At 39.9% G+C, this 19,030-nt stretch overlaps 1 long non-coding RNA gene across 1 annotated transcript; it reads left to right on the top strand.

The window, feature by feature from the left end:
* Positions 1 to 4,525: 4,525 nt before the first annotated feature.
* LOC148115210 (uncharacterized) lies at positions 4,526 to 17,890 on the top strand. The gene is made up of 4 exons (XR_015731912.1): positions 4,526 to 4,689; positions 14,017 to 14,167; positions 16,267 to 16,335; positions 17,417 to 17,890. It is a non-coding gene; the product is annotated as an uncharacterized LOC148115210 (long non-coding RNA).
* Positions 17,891 to 19,030: the final 1,140 nt, after the last annotated feature.

Here is a 19,030-nt window from a genome sequence, read left to right as displayed (position 1 = left end):
CCAACAATGGCGTAGAACTGCCATAGAGAGGTTAGAGGCTATTTCTTTCCAAGCATGAGCATAACTGAAGAGTAGATCTAGGAGAGACCAACACTGGCTCTCTTTGTGTCCCACTCAAGCTCAGATGTGGCTCCTTTTCATTCATCCTGTCTTCCCTCCACCCCATTTCACTCATTCAATGAGTAAATTAAAGACTGAATTATTGGAACAGTCATAGAATCTGCTATGGCATTTGCTTTGCCCTTGAAAATTAAACCCCGATTCAGAAGGATTGTTTCAGTTGAAATAAACACAGACTTCCGCACTTGCATAAATTCTCCCCACAGTGAATTCACACCGAGATATATGTTTAAATATTATGAATAGATTAATCATCTTAAAAGAGATTATTAATCAAGGAATAAAGCATCTTAAATCGCTTGTCACAATAATACTATATTTCTCATTCCATGTACAGGTTTCCAGGCTTGTCCCAGGTATGTAGTTAATAGTGGAATGTGTCAGCTACAGCTATTTTATGGGAACCTTAATATTTTATTTGACTGTCAAATCTCACCTCTTGGCTAGTACGTGAACTGAATTTTAACACTGTGATAACAGTCAGTCCATCACAGAATTTGGTATGCCTTAATCCAGTGAAATTGATTTTCATTTTGGTATTTGGGGACTGAGAAGTGGGATAATTAAAATATTTCTGTTATAAAACATTAAGGTACAGCAGTATGAAGTGAGCTTTCAGAATTACAGGGATTTGAAGTTAATTATTTTCAAAGTCTTTATAGGGCATCCTCTTAGACCCACAGAAATGGTTCACTTCACTTCCTTTCTTACCTTCCCTTTGATCTCTTTAAAGCCTATTTCGAGTCAAATGTTGGGCAATATCATTAGTGTCCTAGATTGTCTTACAGTTCTTTTCCAAAGTTTGAAATAAATATACAGTATGAAAAGGAGGAAGGGAAGGATGCTTATATTAGCCCTGCCCTCAATAATCTACCTTTAATATTACAGGCCTCTTGATGTGGCAACAATTTCTAAGATTAGAAGTCCACATTTGACTTTTCTGTTAAAGCTGGATGGAGTGACTGTGAGTAGCCTTGCTTCAGGGCAATGTTTGCACTTGGGTTTTGACCAGATTTGGTATATCTGTGAATGGGTGAGTTTGTTTTTTCCTTTGAGTCAGTTTTTAACTCTAGGCACTGCCTGGCAGATCCCTACTGTTTTCCTGGCTAGATTTTGGAAGTGGTTTGTCATTGCTTGTTTTCTAGGGTTGAGAGAGAAGGACTAATCCAAGGTCACACAGCTGGTTTTGTACCTAAGGTAGGACTACAAGTCCTGGTTTCTAGCCTAGAAACCAAATCAATACTGTACACCAAACTGACTCTTGGACTAGATTAAGGATTGGAAAACTCCAGCATCTGTGCAGAGATGACATAAGTATCTACAGTAGCACTGGCACTTTTCCAGATTCACTTTTTGTATGGCTATGCTTTAATTTTTTCACCTAAACTTCTAAATATGCAAATAAGTTTTCTTTTTTTTCAGAGACAAAGCAAGGACACCTAGTTTGTATCGACTAGATCAGGGGTATCAAACTCACATCGTCATGGCAGCATCATGTGACGTACTGGGACTTTTTTTCCCTTCACTAAACTGGGCATGGGAGTGGCCAGCATGTGACGCATCCAGCCCACGGGCTGGGAGTTTGACAGCCCTGGACTAGATCATGTCAAGGGTGTGTTAAATTTAGGCTTAACACTCATTTAACATATATATGTATCCATTAGAAGAAGAGATAAAGGTACATAGAGCAATCCATTCTTATAGTAAATAAGGCAACTTGGTATGCGAGAGTTATTTCTACTAGTTTCCTCCCCCTTTCTTTTTATCTAGACATTTGAGTGCAATCTGCTAAAAAGTCACCAAAAGATGTCAAATTGCATCAGAGTCCAGGACTGCTTCTGTGCAACTCTCATTTATCTTAACAGCGCCTCTTGTCAGAATCTTTCATTTGTCTCATCCTTTTATTCATTTCCTGCTGTTTTAAGCTAGAGGACTTTAAAAAAAATCCTAATGGCTGCATTCAACATTGGTTACAGACCAGCCTTTGAAAATGCGCATATATAAACATATCTAAACACTTGCCCACAGGAGCCCTGGTGGCACAGGAGTTAGAATGCAGTAGTGCAGGCAAACTCTGCCCACAACCAGGAGTTTGATCCTGGCGGGGCTCAAGATTGACACAGCCTTCCATCCTTCAGAGATCAGTAAAATGAAGTCCCAGATTGTTGGGGGAAATATGGTGATATTATAAACCTCCCAGAGAGTGCTGTAACTCACTATAGGTGGTATATAAGTCTACGGGCTTTTGCTATTGCTATTTCCAGCAGAGAAGGAGAAAGACAGTTCCTTCTGCTTTAATAGTAGACATTATGCTCTTACATGCCAAACAGTATAACAAATGAGATACATTAATAAGATCATGGGAGGGGAAAGAGTCAGGAGATGCAAACTAAAAACAATCCGATTGCAAGCCCAATGAAGATACTGCATCAATCTTGAGTCAATGAGAATTGAACTGCTAGCAGTCAGCAGAATTGGCTTGCAATACTGCATTCTAACCATTGTGCCACCACGGCTGAGATCGGTAAAATATGAATCCAGATTGTTGGGGAAAATATGCTGACTCTGTGAACCGCTTAGAGAGGGCTCTAAAGTACCATGAAATGGTATATTTATTTATTTATTTTATTTTATTTTTCAATTTATATACCGCCCTTCTCCCTGAGGACTCAGGGCGGTGCACAGCCAGAATTAAAAACATGAAATACAAATATTAAAAACAATTAAAATCTATATAAATTTGGCCCAAAATTTAAAAAACCACAAACCAATTAAACATTTAAAAATTTTAAAAAAAATTTCTTCCTAAGCCAGCCCGGCTTGCTGGAAAAAGTGGGTTTTAAGGGCACGGCGGAAGGCACCGAGGTCTTGGATTCTCCTTATCTCTGGGGGCAGCTGATTCCAGAGGGTAGGTGTCCCCACAGAGAAGGCTCTCCCCCTGGGGGTCACCAGCCTACATTGTTTGGCTAATGGCACCCTGAGGAGGCCCTCTTTGTGGGAGCGCACGGGTCGCTGGGAGGTCGTCGGTAGCAGCAGGCGGTCTCGAAGATAGCTAGGCCCTATGCCATGGAGCGCTTTAAAGGTGATAACCAACACCTTGAAGCGCACCCGGAAGACCACCGGGAGCCAGTGCAGCTCGCGCAGGAGCGGTGTTACATGGGAGCGCCATGCTGCTCCCATCACTACCTGCGCTGCTGCGTTCTGGACCAGCTGGAGCCTCCGGGTGCCCCTCAAGGGGAGCCCCATGTAGAGAGCATTGCAGTAGTCAAGGCAAGAGGTGACGAGGGCGTGAGTGACTGTGCACAGGGAATCCCGATCAAGAAAGGGCCGCAACTGGCGAATCAGGCAAACCTGATAAAAGGTCCCCCTGGTTACAGCCGTCAGAAGTTCCTCCAAGGACAGCTGCATATCCAGGAGGACTCCCAGATTGCGAGCCCTTTCTGTGGGGGCCAAGGACTCGCCCCCAATAGTCAGTGATGGAGTCAACTGACTATATCGGGATGCCGGGAGCCACAGCCACTCAGTCTTGGAAGGGTTGAGCTTGAGCCTGTTCCTCCCCATCCAGATCCGCACAGCCTCCAGGCACTGAGACATCACTTCAAGTCTAAGTGCTCTTGCTATAGCTATTTCCAAATCCTCCCTCTCCATTATACAACTTTTCTGGAAATTAATAATCCAGTGGGGTATTGCAATCAGAGGATTCTCTTTATTGCATTAATTTTCTGTTTGTACTCAGATTTGTTTGACTTTTTAAATGAAATCCCATATATAAGCTGCCTGGCAATAGAATCTATCCATTCTCTCCCTCTCTCTCTAATGGGCTAATTATAAATTGCTGGCAGTCTTCAGGAAATACTTAATAAATTTACTTGGTTCTACAAATGTGAGCACATACATTACTCATGCTTAAATATTTTTCTTCTTCACAATTAACGTTAGTGTCAAATCCAGCACTGCATTATGGAAATTGGCCCTAGAGTCAACTGTTGAGAAGGAATTTTTGAGGTAATATATTTTTAAGAAAAAGTCAATAGATGCAGCAGGGCCTTGCCATCTATTCAGTAATCTGTCTCGGGTTAAAATACACTCAGTCTTTTCTTTTCAGGAAAAGTAAGTGCAGATCCATTTTGTGTTTATATGTGTGTGTGTTTCGGTCAGTCTTGATATTGATTTATATGGACTAGTCCCTGAAGTTTTCTTGGCAGCATTTTCAGTAATGGTTTCATGTGGAACATCTTAATGGAATTTACAAATGAAGCACAATTTGACAAATTCCATATAATCTCTTCTACCTTTGAGAACATTCTGTGCCATTCTACAGCATGGATGATACCCCAGCTCAGTAACCTCTCTAAAACCTATCTTTATATTATAGAATAATGGATGGGAAACCAATGGTGTGCCTAAGGCCTATGCTGATTGCCTTGTTTCTTTCTTATTTTTTATTATAGTTATATCTCAGCTACTTCACAAGATGGTTGGAGTCCTGTTTGTATGAGGAATGAAGCTGTAGTTGCAGAAACCAAGGGTTCCCAGATGAGATAGAGCTGCGGCATCAACAAAACTAAGGTACTTTTCCAGTCCAGAGAGCAAAAATTACTTATTATTGGAACAGCAGGGGGAAACCATGGAGAATTTAACTAGGGAGATTAGTTCTGCGCATAGGTTCTGACTCCTAACTGCTGTCTTCTCTGTATATAGAGCTTCATTCTTGCCTGCAGTTAAGAAACCAACCCAGCCAAATCATGTAAGCCTTCTGCCAATAAGCCAGTTTATAAATAAGTGATTAAGTGACTGGAGAACCAAGATGTATGATTGTTCCTTCCAATCCATTGTGTATGCCCCTAGTTTTGTAAATACCTCTTCTGTCCATGGGTATAGCAAGTTAGCATCAGACCTATTCATTCTGCTCCTTGGCACTTTTGGCTCCCATGCACTGCAGGTGAAGTCTTAACAGGGAGACCAGAATAACAAAATGAATAACAGAGTTGGAAGGGACTTTGGAGGCTTGCTTGAGTAGCTTGCTCAAGTAAGAAACCCTATAACATTTCAGAAAAATTGTTGCCTACTCTCTTCTTAAAAGCATCCAATGTTGGGGCACCCACAACTTCTGAAGGCAAGTCTTTCCATTGATTGTTCTAACTGTCAGGAAATTTCTCCTTAGTTCTAGATTGGTTCTCTCCTTGATTAGTTTCAATGCATGCTCACTATGCCTCAGAAGCTTATTTTCTTCAAAAAACAAAAACAAAAAACAAAGATAAAACTAACATAGTTTTATATGTGTATCACCCTGCAATATTTCTTTAGCGTCTATAGGTGCAGTTCTAATTCTACCACCCAGCATCAGTGCAGAATTAAGTTCTGTACACCACCAAGTGATAAAACAAGACTCCATTTCTTATATCTTAAGTCCCTTTAAAACCAAAAATCTGACTATTACGCAGGGGTGTCTGAGGTCTGATCAAAATAATGAAAGCAGCATAGTGGTGGTGCAGTGGTTAGAATGCAGTATTGTAGAATAATTCTGTCGACTGTCAGCAGTTCAGTAGTTCGAATCTCACCGGCTCAAGGTTGACTCAGCCTTCTATCCTTCATAGGTTGATAAAATGAGGACCCAGATTGTTGGGGACAATATGTTGCCTCTGTAAATCACTCAGAGAGGGCTGTAAAGCACTGTGAAGTGGTATATAAGTCTAAGTGCTATTGCTATAGTATTGCAAGCTCTGCCCCTTTTGTTCATGGATGCAATGCTACAGTGCATGAATGAAACAGGCAGAGCCTGTGGTGGGACCTCAATACTGCTTTTATGGTTTTATCCCTCTTGTGACCACCCCGCTGGGAGAAGAGGCATTTTTTTTTCTTAATCTGTCACCAACCAATTTGAAAAGTGATCTGTCTTTATCTTTATTCCTGTCATCCTTGGAATTCTTAAGAACAGACGAAGAATTTTAGGAACCAAACAGTGCTTGTTCTACCAATGTTTCACACCAGGCTATAGCAGATCTTGGAGCACAAAAGAGTCATTTTTTCCACACTCCATGTAAACAGGAATAAAACACTAGATTGCCCCCCCCCACTTTCCTGCATATACATCTGATATGCCTTTATACGGTCATTTAAGCCACTGCTACAAAGAGATGGTTGCAAAGTCACCCACTCTCCTGTTACATCCCATTGCAGCCATGTTAGTACCAACGAGCTGCCCCCAGAGATTCGTCGGATTCGCAACCTTCGTACCTTTCGCCGCGCCCTTAAAACACTATTATTCCATCAAGCAGGGCTGGCCTAAAATATTATTTTAATGGGTTATTTTATTTTAAATTGTTGGCCAAACTATTTAATAATTTTAAATTGTTTTTAACTTTTATCTTGTTGTTTTTATCTTAGCTGTACACTGCCCTGAGTCCTTCGGGAGAAGGGTGGTATAAAAATTTAATAAATAATAATAATAATTTGACAATGCCTGCTTTTTTGCATTATTTTAATCAAAATGGCATCTGCTGAAGTGGGTAGAAATAAGGAGAGGAGAGATTCTATACAATGTTGGCAGAGACTAAGAACAGGATTCAGACGTTGGCCATGAGAGAGAAGAGATGATGTATCCCCAATAAAAGAAAAAAAAATATGGAAGAAATGGATAACTAACTTACCTATTCACAAGGTAGCTACTGGGGTGGGAGTGGGGGAGGCAAATAAACTTTTGCAAGCTTGTATGTCCCAGCCTTCCCATTGCCTTCCCTATTCTGCAAATAGTCAAAGCAACTTAAATCAGTCCAGCTATATGGATGTGTGGGTCCCTGAGTGTATTTCTTTAGTCATATGCAAAGAGAATCTGAGTGGTTTCTATGAGAGAGGACCTTGTAAACCTGTCAAGCCACATTTCTTCAGTAAGGGCTACTTTTTTCTCCCTCTTGGCTATTCACTGCCCTATCTTTTTCCTGTGTATGCAGGTTATCCAGTATGAAATCCCACAAAGTGCAAGTATCTGGTGAAGTGGGTAGAGGTAAACAAAATAAATAGGATAGAATGTAACATTCATTTTTTATGATTTATTGTTCAGTTCATTCCCCACCTATATGATTATTCTAACACAAGGAGGCTATAATCATTATCATCAAAATGTAAAGCAAAGTTCATTTATTTTTATTTATTTGTATCTTATAATTATTACTCTTACAAATAACTCAAGATGGCAAACGTATCCAAGAGACCTTTCTGCTCCTACTTTCCCCACAACAATTCTGTGAGGTGAGTTGAGCTGAGAGAGAGTGAGTGTCATCTAAGAAGCTTCTTCAGTTCCTTTAGCTGAAGAAGATTCTTGGATGAGAAGTGATCTTCAAAGAAAAACCAGAAAGTCCAGTTGCCTCTTGAAAAAAGCACCTTTGGGACAACCACGACCTGGATTACTGAGAATCTCCATCACAGTCTTCTCCTTTCTAGTCTGGTGCATTAAATACTAAAACAAAACAAAACAAGTCATTCAAATATTGAACTTGATAAAAGACATGTGTTTTTAAATCTTTCTGAATCCTGGAGAGTAAAAACCAAACATAACTTCTGAAGCATATTTATAGTTGAAGGTACCCAGGGGAAGCCATTTAGCTGAATGTTGACCTGTGGGGCATTTTTAATAAGGGCTCTCCTCTAGTACTTAACTGTCCCAGGAAAATAAAAGGTAAGTAGAAACATGCACAATTCATTTGATGCTATTATCCTAAATTCCATTATAGATTAAACTCAGGAAGTTAGTAGGTTATGTTGGTAGCCAAAACTAACAATGATCAGCTTTAAACAACTGAAATCAGAGACATCTCAGCTACCTACCAATGTTCTGATTCACAATTGTGCTTCATTTTAAAAAGTAGATGGGTTTATTCCAGTGGTGGAATTCAATTTTTTTTACTACCGGTTCTGTGGGCGTGGCTTGGTGGGCATGGTGTGGCTTGGTGGGCGTGACTTGATGGATATGGCAGGGGAAGGATACTGAAAAATCTCCATTCCCACCCCACTCCTGGGGGAAAATATTGCAAAATCTCCATTCCCACCCCATTCTGGGGGCAGCCAGAGGTGGTATTTGCTTGTTCTCCAAACTACTCAAAATTTTCGCTACAGGTTCTCCAGAACCTGTCAGAACCTGCTGAATAGCACCCCTGGTTTATTCCAGTGGTAGAAATCTTCTTGCAAAGTTTTTAAAATAAAACCCGTGTATAGCTATTTGAAACACTGGCAAGGGAAAACGTATTTGATTTATTTAATGTTCATCAGCCATTAAATTAATACTTTAATAAATAAATAAAATTAGCATTTTATACATGGACAGGAAAGAGGTTTACCCCATGGGAGTAAAAAATTATATTATAAAATACTGGTGTTGGGAAAGGAATGTATATGTGATACATATTTATTTTGGGGCACTAAACAGAAATGCTGGATCAGGCAGCACAATAATAAAGATTTTGAGATAACTTCCCTAGAAGAAAAAGCAAAAGTATTTGGAGACATTGCATATGCTTTTCTGAAAAGCAAAATGTTCAGTGTATGTTTGTAAGACAAATTCCTTGAGTGTCCAATCGCACTTGGCCAATTAAAAAAAAATTCTATTCTAATGTTAGATTCAGCGCAGCCCTGACCTCTTTCTTATTTGTGTCTTTCAAAACTAAATTTTTCGTTCAGAATAAACACATAGCTGTGAAAAAGTTATATATCATTTCCAGTTGTTACCTCATGAGAAAAGGAAAAAAAGATTCCTTAGTTTATGTACCAGTAGCAGTAAATCTATGCTCTCTTTCTTTCTTTCTGTCCGTGTATGTGTGTGTTACACGTAGTAAGCAGTTTACCTATGAAAAATTGCAAAACATAATTTGTATCAAGGCAAGGTTTCTGTCTCACACAAGGACATTGCCTTCACATAACAACCCCATCTAGCATCCGTCAGTAATTCACTGTTCCAACATTGTCACATTTGTCCCTCAACAATTTTCACCAAACACTAGTCAGAATATGACAGGAGCATGGGCTATCCAAAGATGCTAGGAAGTCTTTATTCTTCATTGAATTCTAGAATTGTGGTTCCAGTTGGAGGCAACCAGACATTTTTAAAAGCCCAGTTTCCAGAGATTGTCTTTTATGGGTAGTCCTTGACTTATGACCGTTCATTTAACAATGGTCCAGAATTGTGATGGCCACGGGATGGGTGCTTTATGGCCCATAAAGCACTTCCGCCCATTGAAAACATTGCACACCATCCGCCTACGTTCACATGATTACAATCTGGATGCTTGGCAATCTGTTCAAATTTAAGACTGGCTCCAGGTGCCCTGCTACTATGTGATTTCCATCTGTACTCTGTCAGCTTCCCCAAAAAGTCAGTGGGAAAGCCTGCAGGGAAGATTGCAAGCTGCTGCCGCCTGCCAAAGAACTCATTTCTAAGGCAGGCAGATTTTTGGAGTGTTAGGTGGGAATCTTAGCTGGGAGGGAATCTCAGCTATGTATGCAGCAGAGATCCCCCCCACCCCCACAACCACACAGCAGGCAGACTTTGAGACCGGAGGGGAACTCCTCCAGCAGGCTACAGAAACTCTCAGATTTCAAAAATTCAGAAATTCAGATTACAGAGCTCAGATCCCAAAGGAATTCTTTCCCATGCACAGTGAGGAATGGAACTCAGCAAACAGTTCTTTCACTCCAACCACTTAATGCTTAACAACCACACCTTGCAGTTCCAGGATTGAGTAAAGCAATAATGTAGGCATCTTCCTTAACAACCAAGATTCTGTCCCAGTTATAGTTGTAAATCAAGGACTACTTATACTACATCATTTGTTTCCTTAAACTGTTGATTCAAATATGTTTCCTTAAACTAGGGATTCATACACTGTTTATGATCAGTTCTTACGTTGCAGATCTGGGAAATATATATGGCTGTATGGCAATAGAGTCCAATCCTTCATTTTGCATTCCTAATGTTTAATTTCACACCCCATTGCCAGTTCTTTTTCTTCTGTTTATGGATGTAATGTGTATCTGTTTTATTATCCATATTTCCATAAGAAAGAAAAGTTTGGGCAGTGAAGTCTCTAGGATTTGAGAATAGTTTTTCATATGCAAATGGGCACTGTGACTGTAATTCCTTGATAATTTTGCTCATTGTAAAATTGTAATCTCCCCACACAGTAAGTATAGTTTATTGACAATTTCTTGAAGTTGGTGGCACAATCGGAGAGAAAGTGATTAAACAGCCTTTGAGCATTCAAAATGTTGAGTATAAATATGAACTTATAGAAAATCCGGGAAAACATAGTTGGGTCAATAGTATATGGATACTATTATATACTATATTATATATATATATATATATACTATAGTATATGGAGAATAATTTCTGTTGTCAGAATAGGATCAGATTAGATGGTGCAGATCAGTGTTTTCATTTGATACGGGCCAGTTCCATATGTAACCATGTCTGCATTCTAATCTGTTCCTAATTCTGTGCATACTATTTAAGCAAAATATAACATCAAGATGCAATTGCTTTGTTTCTCACAAAGTTCACAGATGGCTGCTTGACTCCAGCTTTCATCATTTCTGACAGTGGCCAAGAAAAGATGTTATCTAATAGCATCTGGAGGATCATACATTGCATATCCCATTCTTAGAACCTTATTGTGTCTAGACTCTGGATACCCCCCATGAAAGGGTTGCCTTTGAAGTTTATGATTGTTCAATTGAAGCAATTTTTTTTAGAAAATAGTCTGTAAAAATATGATGAAGAACAATGTGTTGAAGAACAATGTGGAGAATTCTGCCTATTCTTCACCTTTCAGCTACGGCCAGGCAATTAGGTGGAATAAATTCTGGCTGTTATCTTCAAAGTTAGGCAATTTTGCTCCTACGGCTCTTATTAAATTACTTACTACTGAAATTAGACATTTCAGTTTCCCAGGATATACCAGTGCATATTTTTAAAGTCATAAAGAAACATATTTCAAAGAGAAGCTCAAGTATGAAGCCACTTAATTGGAATTTGTTAGCAAATTAATCATGGTGGAATTTGAACTCAGCAAATTCTGGGAATAGCTAACCCACTACAGAAATTAATTGTCTCTCTTTAGGTATTTATTTACACTATTGATCTTGTTATGGCTAGTCTTGAACAGTTGCTGCTATTAGCACTGGGTCACACGCAAATTCATTGGACTATGCAGTCATTTAATTAGTTTCTATATTTATTTGGATTGTGTGTAACATAGAAGCATCTGTGAGAAGCTGCAATGACATCAAAAGTACATTGGAAATGTCATCACACAAATGATTGGAATTTGCATTCTTGGCATCACAGTGTCTGATACCAAGTACAACTTCATCATTTATGCAGTAACTTGACATCTTCCCTTGATTCTCTTGTGGATGTGTCAGCCCAACAAGGGAGACTGAACTAAGAAACTAATGCCATATTACTAGTCTGAATGTGTTTCCCCCTTCCCCATTATCCTATTCTGAACTAGGGAAGGCCTTTGTCTGAGATATTTTCTCAACTTATTTTCTTGGCCAGGCTCAAACCCCTCTTATCTGACAGTGCCTCAGTAGAGGTTCTTCCTCCTGTCCTTCAAATCCCTTCCTTGTGCCCTGTGTTGTAAACTATGATGTAATACAGGGCAGGGGTGGGCTTCAAAAATTTTAGCAAGGGGTTCTCTGCCCGGTTGCTGGGTGGGAATGGCCATGATGGGTGTGGCCTAGTCGGCTTCCTGCACCATGGCAGGGGGGCATTTTTGCCCTCCCTGGGCTCTGGAGGCTTTCCTCAAGCCTCCAGGAGGACTAAAACAGCCGCCCCAGGCTCCGGAGGCCCTTCCTGAACTTCCAGTAGACCCATTTTTCACCCTCCCCAAGCCTCTGCGTGCGCCCTGTACTTACCTGCATCCAGAATGGGTTGTGTGGGGAGTCCTGGGAGGTGTGGGGTGGGGTGGGTGGGACCAGCCAGGAGTGGGATTTGGGGGTTCTCCGAACTGCACAGAATCTTACCTAGAGGTTCTCCTGAACCCCTGCGAACCCCCAGCAGCCCACCCTTGATGCAGGGGTCTCCAAATTTGGCAACTTTTAAGACTTGTGGAAATTCAACTCCCATAATTTTGGGAATTGCTAGCTGAGGAATTCTGGGAGTTGAAGTCCACAAGTCTTAAAGTTGCCTATTATTGAAAGTCCTGGTGTAGAAACAAAAGAGTCAAGCCATTTTGCTTCTCCTCTTAGGTTAACCAAAATGTTTTATTGCAATACATCCATCACAAGATCCTGATCTTGTGTGGCACTTCTGAAATTCACCACCTTCTAAGGAAAAATTTGCTACTAAACATGAAATGGGGAAGGGGGGGAAGAGCATGAAGAATTCTGAATCAGGTTTCACTGTTCAATGTTCAAAGGAGATGCTTAATTTGTTTCTGGATTTGAAGCTCTTTTCAAATATTCCAACTTCTGATATATGTTAGTTTGCATCTTAGTTTGTATCTAAGGGGATAATTGCCTGAGATGGTAAGACATTTGGATAGGAATAATGAAAAAAGAAGGGAACTTTCAGTACTTTCTCTGTCATATCAGATAGTATTTGTTTTACATCTGGCATTTCTTCATTAGCATCTTTAGACATAGTTTATCCATAGAAGCAGACATCATTAGTGACAGTGGTGTTATTGTGGCTACTAATTTCTGGCTCCATTCTTCAAACATCTCCTTTAATATTTCCAATGTTGTAATGTTTTGTGTCATCTTGTAAGTCCCAGTATTAACTAACATCAAGAACAGGATTGTATTTGTTGCCATATGTTTAGAAACGTTGGAGTCTAAAATCATTGTTTCCTAGGGTCCCTCTGGTATCCAATTTCTAAAATCATCATTTATCTCTGTTATCACTTACCTTTTGTTATCACATCATTTATCTTTGTTATGATTTACAATAGCCAGGATAGCCAAAAGAAGTTTCTATTTTCCATATGTCTGTGGAGATTCTCAATCATCCAAGTTATAGTTGTCTCAAAGGTGCTTTTTCAAAAGCAACTGGACTGTTTTTTCCCCAAGGGAGAAGATGTTTTGCTTCTCATCCAAGGAGCTTCATCAGTTCTGCCAAAATGGTGAGGGCGATAGAAGGATTAGTTCTGACAGAATTTGAGGAGTTGGAAGGATCATATTTCTTTGCAGTCATTTGGTCTTTAGCACTCTGTTTCCCATATAAACTATTTTTTACAGTTAATTCCAATTTAAAGTAAAAGTCACTATTCCAAATTTATCTGGGCTCTTAATGCATTTATAACTTTCTGAGATAAAAATATTATTTAGCTTTCTGCTGTTTCAAATTTCTTAAGTTCTCAAGCTTATAATTATTTTTTTTCTTTTGTCCAGAGTTGAAGATAAATTCACCAATGTCCTACACATTAAAAAGAGGCAGGGTTTTAATTGCCATTTATGCTCAGCATTTTCATGTCATGGACTCCTCCTCTGCAAGATACTGTATATTGCCATTAACTTCTGAAAAACATAATGGCTAGATGGGCTTTTTACAAATAATTGCCTACAGTTCACAGAGAAAGAATTTGCACTGCTTGCAAATAATATTAACTTCACTCACATTACAGTCAACCCTGCTATCACCAAGCAAATGGGGAAGCGAAAAGAAGGTTACAAACAATAAAGTGAATTCCAGCACAGGAAGATCTATTCTTAGCTTTAATAGGTTAATCACCAACTTCCCATTCATGCCACTAAGTACAGCCCAGCAGAAATAATCATAGGTCAACAACTACAAACTCAGTAGTGGAAATAAATTTGCACACACATTGGCCTGATTTCAATGAAATTTTGGCATCAGATGCAAAAGCACTTTACAAAGTCCGCTTCGATTTCCATTCACAGAGTACGTGATTTTCCAAAATTGAAACCAGGATCCCAGATGGAAATAAAATTAGATGACCAGTCTGAGGGTAGGGGTGAGGAGACCATAGCAGATAAAGCAAATCAATGAGATGGCAAATCACAATCCAGATGTATCCGAATTTGGAAGAAGGTTTGTTTTGGATTTTTTAAAATGTTGATGTGTATATATGGACGCACGCATATGCGTTAACCCAATTTAACCCAACTTAATCCTTTGTTTTGCTTTGCTTTGCTTCACTTTAAATATTGAAAAACAATGAGGCATAGCCCCCCCCCCTTTTTATGGGTTGCCACCAAATTTCAGTAGCCTGATTTCCAGGAACACTGGGGATTTGAGGCATATGCGGTTGTGGCTTACAGGTTGCCCATTTCTATATGAGGGAGAATAAGCAGATGCAGATGACAGAACAACTTTCCAAATAGGCCATGCAAATCTTGCAAAAGACATGCCTGCTGTAATGCTTCAAACAGATGTGCCTCTCTTTGCAATGTTTTACACAGTCTGAAGGAAGAACAATTTCCCCTATACAAATTCCCAGAGATCTGGGATCAAGATATTAGGGCAATGTTCTTCAACTCGAAACTGAGCTTAGTTTCCTTTAAGGGAACTGTCTTGAGTATAGACAGTGTGAGTACAGAGCAGATGGTAATCTTGTTGGCCTTGCAGTTTTCATCCCAAGGAAGGTTCTGGTCCTTCTAGGAACTTGAAGTGCGGTCCTCCAGTTCATCACTTCCTTGAACCTCAGAAGAACAGTCTTTGGCTTGGGTTGATCAACTAGATCAAGTTCAGACAGCAGAGCAATATACAAGATTACAAATATCAGCCCTGGTCTGAACTTCCAGAGCCCATGGCTCTGAAAAGGCTTGAAGCATGCTGAGATAAACTAAAAGTGAGGACGGTTCTTCAGAGGGACCCCATATTTTGCTTTGCCTCCTTTGAAATTCTGGAGGCTTCAAGAAACAGCCTGTTTGATGGAAAGTAGATCATCCTCTCCTCTCCTCTTTCTCTCCCCATCTTAATCTAGTGTTTCTTTCTCTTCTAAGCATCTTTTCTCATTTTTTCCCCTTGTTCTTTCTTTCCCTATCTCTGTCGTATATCTAGGCAGGCTTCTCTTCTCTTCTCTTCTCTTCTCTTCTCTTCTCTTCTCTTCTCTTCTCTTCTCTTCTCTTCTCTTCTCTTCTCTTCTCTTCTCTCCTCTCCTCCTCTCCTCTCCTCTCCTCTCCTCTCCTCTCCCCTCCCCTCCCCTCCCCTCCCCTCCCCCCTCTCTCTCTTTCTCCTGCTGAACATCTGACTCCTGAGCTAAAGCATGTTTGCCAGTACTCCCAGTCCACTTATTCCAAACTTTCTGTCTTTCTAACAATAAAAACAGCTTGTACAAAGCAGTCATGGGACTTGTTTGCCTCTCTAAAACTGGGCTGCATGCATTGCTTCATCACTAGCTGCCATGTATTGTTCACCACTATCCCCTCAACACTGTTGATTGCTTTAAACGCTATTTCCTCCTGAATGCTATCTCCCCAGTGAATGCAGATTTCCCCTTCAGTGATCCCCATTTTTGAGGTCTGTCGCCAGACTGGGATGCATAGTTTTTAAATGCCTTGTTGCTAGAGAGCATTTAACTCACTTGCATACCAGTCCCTGCGGGCTGATCCCTGCGTGCCATGTCATTTCATCTCTAAATATAAACCGAATACAGTGAAGTATATATAGCCTTTAACAGAAGGATGTTTGGACAAATATGTCAAACAGAATTATGTTAACTATCTACTGTAATGTTGCCAATTACATCCAGGACACTTCAGCTCCTACCCTGAGCCTAACATCAGAGAGGTACAATGAGTTGAAATGTTTGGGAAGTTATTGCTAGCAGCACTGAAGAGATAAGAGTGTAACTTCACCTGACATGACTAATCTCAGTGGACACCTCCATTTACCAGCCTTTAATCTTTCCTCAGATGAAAAACATGGAGACATCCCTCATCCCAGGCAGAAGGGCTGCTGACAGAAGGAAAGGTCCTGGCTCTAGGGAACACCTTGAAAGAAATCTGACTCAAATGGAGTGTGCAATGTGTGTGTGCGTGTGTGCGTGTGTATATGTTAAATTTCTAGGATATAGCCCAATAACTCTCAGTACTTCATCAACAACAGAAATAACTTACTTATTTATTTTTGAGAATATAACTTAACCTATTCATATACATCTATAACCTTGCTTCTGTATCTCATAGGTATTCGTCTAAATCTGAGGGAGAAGTTTTACAGACAAGGACTTATATACCCGGAGGGAGGAGTTAAAGGTAAGGCGGAGTTGGGAATGGGATGGGTTTAAGGGATTTAACCCATGCTAAACCATAGAGTGCAGAATAAATACAAGAGTTAGACATTTTATCTGACAGTATGCCTGTGTGAAAGTGAGAAGAGAGAGACCTATTTATAAGATTTGTTTCATTTTCAGAACACTTTGGTCTTATTATTGTATGAATTCAGATTTGCTGATGGAGAGAAGGGGATTGACAGGTGTCATATGGACATGTGATAGGAAAAGAAGTGTCCTATCCTTCCTGTCTAGATCAGGCAGAAGAGACTTCTTCCCTTAGAAAAGATCTCCTTCCAAGGCCAGAAGTAATTCTGGCTCATTCATCTCTGGGGGTTCCCTGAGCATAAACCTTAGAGTTTAGTCTATAGATTGCAGAGTTTCTTTTTTTTAAAAGAATGGTCGCATAATTGGCAACTCCAAATTTCTACTAACAAATGCTCTGTCCTACACATTGGCAATAAAAATCAGAACACCAAATATAAGTTAGGCGGAAACAATCTCATAGATGACCCTCACTCTGTCAAGGACCTAGGAATACTTATCTCAAACGATCTAAGCCCCAGAGCTCACTGTAACAGCATTGCCAAAAAGGCTTTAGGAGTTGTTAACCTTATTTTGCAAAACTTCTTCTCCAGTAACATTAAAGAGCATACAAAACCTATGCCATACCAATTTATTTATTTATTTATTTTATTTTATTTCGAATTTATATACCGCACCTTCTCCCAAGGGACTCAGGGCGGTGTACAGCCAGATAAAAACATACAATACGAACATTAAAAACAATTAAAAGACTATATATTAATTTGGCCTCAGTTTAAAATGACAAACTAATTAAAAATTTAAAATTTAAAAATTTAAAAATATGTTAAGCCAGCCTGGCTAGATGAAAAAAGAAAGTTTTAAGGGCACAGCGGAAGGCACCGAATTCTTGAATACAGTTTATCTGCCTGGAACCCACACTGTATATTGGACATTAACACAATTGAACGGGTTCAGAGGTATTTCTCAAGAAAACTACTCCACTCTTCTACTCACAATATAATTCCTTATGCCTCCAGGCTTGAAATTTTGGGCTTGGACAACCTGGAACTGCACCGCCTGTGGGCCAATCTAAGCATAGTTCACAAAATTGTCTGCTATAACATCCTGCCTGTCAACAACTTCTTCAGCTTCAACCACAATAATACACAGGCAAACAATCAATACAAACTTAAGGTAAACCGCTCCAAACTTGATTGCAGAAAATACGACTTCAGCAACAGAGTGGTCAACGCCTGGAACGCCCTACCTGACTCCGTTGTTACAGCCTCAAACCCTCACAGTTTCAGTCTCAAACTGTCTACCGTGGACTTCACCCCATTCTTAAGAGGTCCTTAAAGGGGGCATGCATAAGCACACCAGCGTAACTACCATCCCTGCCTTACTGTCCCCATTTATCTGTATTTACTTCCTTTGTTCATGTTTATGTTCATACTTATACTTGCTACCTTGTACGTGTTTGACAAACAAATAAAATAAATAAGTAAATCCTGACCTAGTTCCTCAGGTATGGCTTTTTAAGATTGTCTTTGGGTTTCCAGAGATCTGTGGCTGGGAAATTACATCAGTGGTGAAATGTAAAATTTGTTACTACCGGTTCTGTGCTCATGGCTTGGTTGGGGGGTGGTGGTGTCATGTGACTGGGTGGGCGTGGCCAACTTTTTTTTAAAACTTTTAAAACCATTTTTTCTACAACCTCTTGAAGAGGTTGTAAAAAAATGCTTTTAAAAGCCTCTGACGATCCCAGCTGAGTTGCCTGATCGTCAGAGGCTTTTTTTCTTTTAAAAATATTTTTTCTATAACCTCTTCAGCTGAAGATGTTGTAAAAAAAATGCTTTTAAAAGCCTCTGATGATCAGGCAACTCAGCTGGGATCGTCAGAGGCTTTTAAAAGCATTTTTCTACAACCTGGTTGTAGAAAAACTGCTTTTAAAAGCCTCTGATGATCCCAGCTGGACCGTGCAATCATCAGAGGTGTTTTTTTTAACTTTTAAAAGCATTTTTTCGGCCGAAGAGGTTGTAGAAAAAATGCTTTTAAATTTTTTTTAAAAAGCCTCTGATGATTGCGCAACTCAGCTGGGCATGGGGGGGGGAAGGGATTTTTGCTACCGGTTTTCCGAACCACCCACGGCCATCCCTACCGGATCAGGTGATCCGATCCGAACTGGGAGCATTTCACCCCTGAATTACATCCTATGAAATCATTGGAGAGAGAAAAAGTGGTTGGTTGTGTTGTATCTTGCAGAATATTGGTGGCAGGCATGGCAGGTGACAAAATGAATATTATCCTGACAAATAAATTATGTGACTTATGTATATATGTCAGATACGCAAATTTGAAAGGATGAGCTTTGCAAAATGATCCATGCTTTGTCATTTTACACCATGCTGGTTAGAAACAGACATCGGTCAAAGCAGTGAAGAGCCTCTTTTATTTGACGCCTTTGATGCTTTTTAATTTCTTGTAACTGTAGCTGTTGTTATTATCTCTTTCTTCATCGAACAAAGCCCTGCCTTCACCCCATTGTTCACCTTGAGTCCCCTTACTGGCACGTTATCTACTCTCAGCTCCTTTGTTAGTCTTGGTTAAATTATGCCAATTTGGACATTAATTGACACTAGCCTACCCTTTAG

Source organism: Pantherophis guttatus, chromosome 2 (assembly GCF_059756535.1).
Source record: "Pantherophis guttatus breed Tessera chromosome 2, ASM5975653v1, whole genome shotgun sequence".
Lineage (NCBI taxonomy): Eukaryota > Metazoa > Chordata > Lepidosauria > Squamata > Colubridae > Pantherophis > Pantherophis guttatus.
This window is presented reverse-complemented; position numbering and strand designations above follow the sequence as displayed.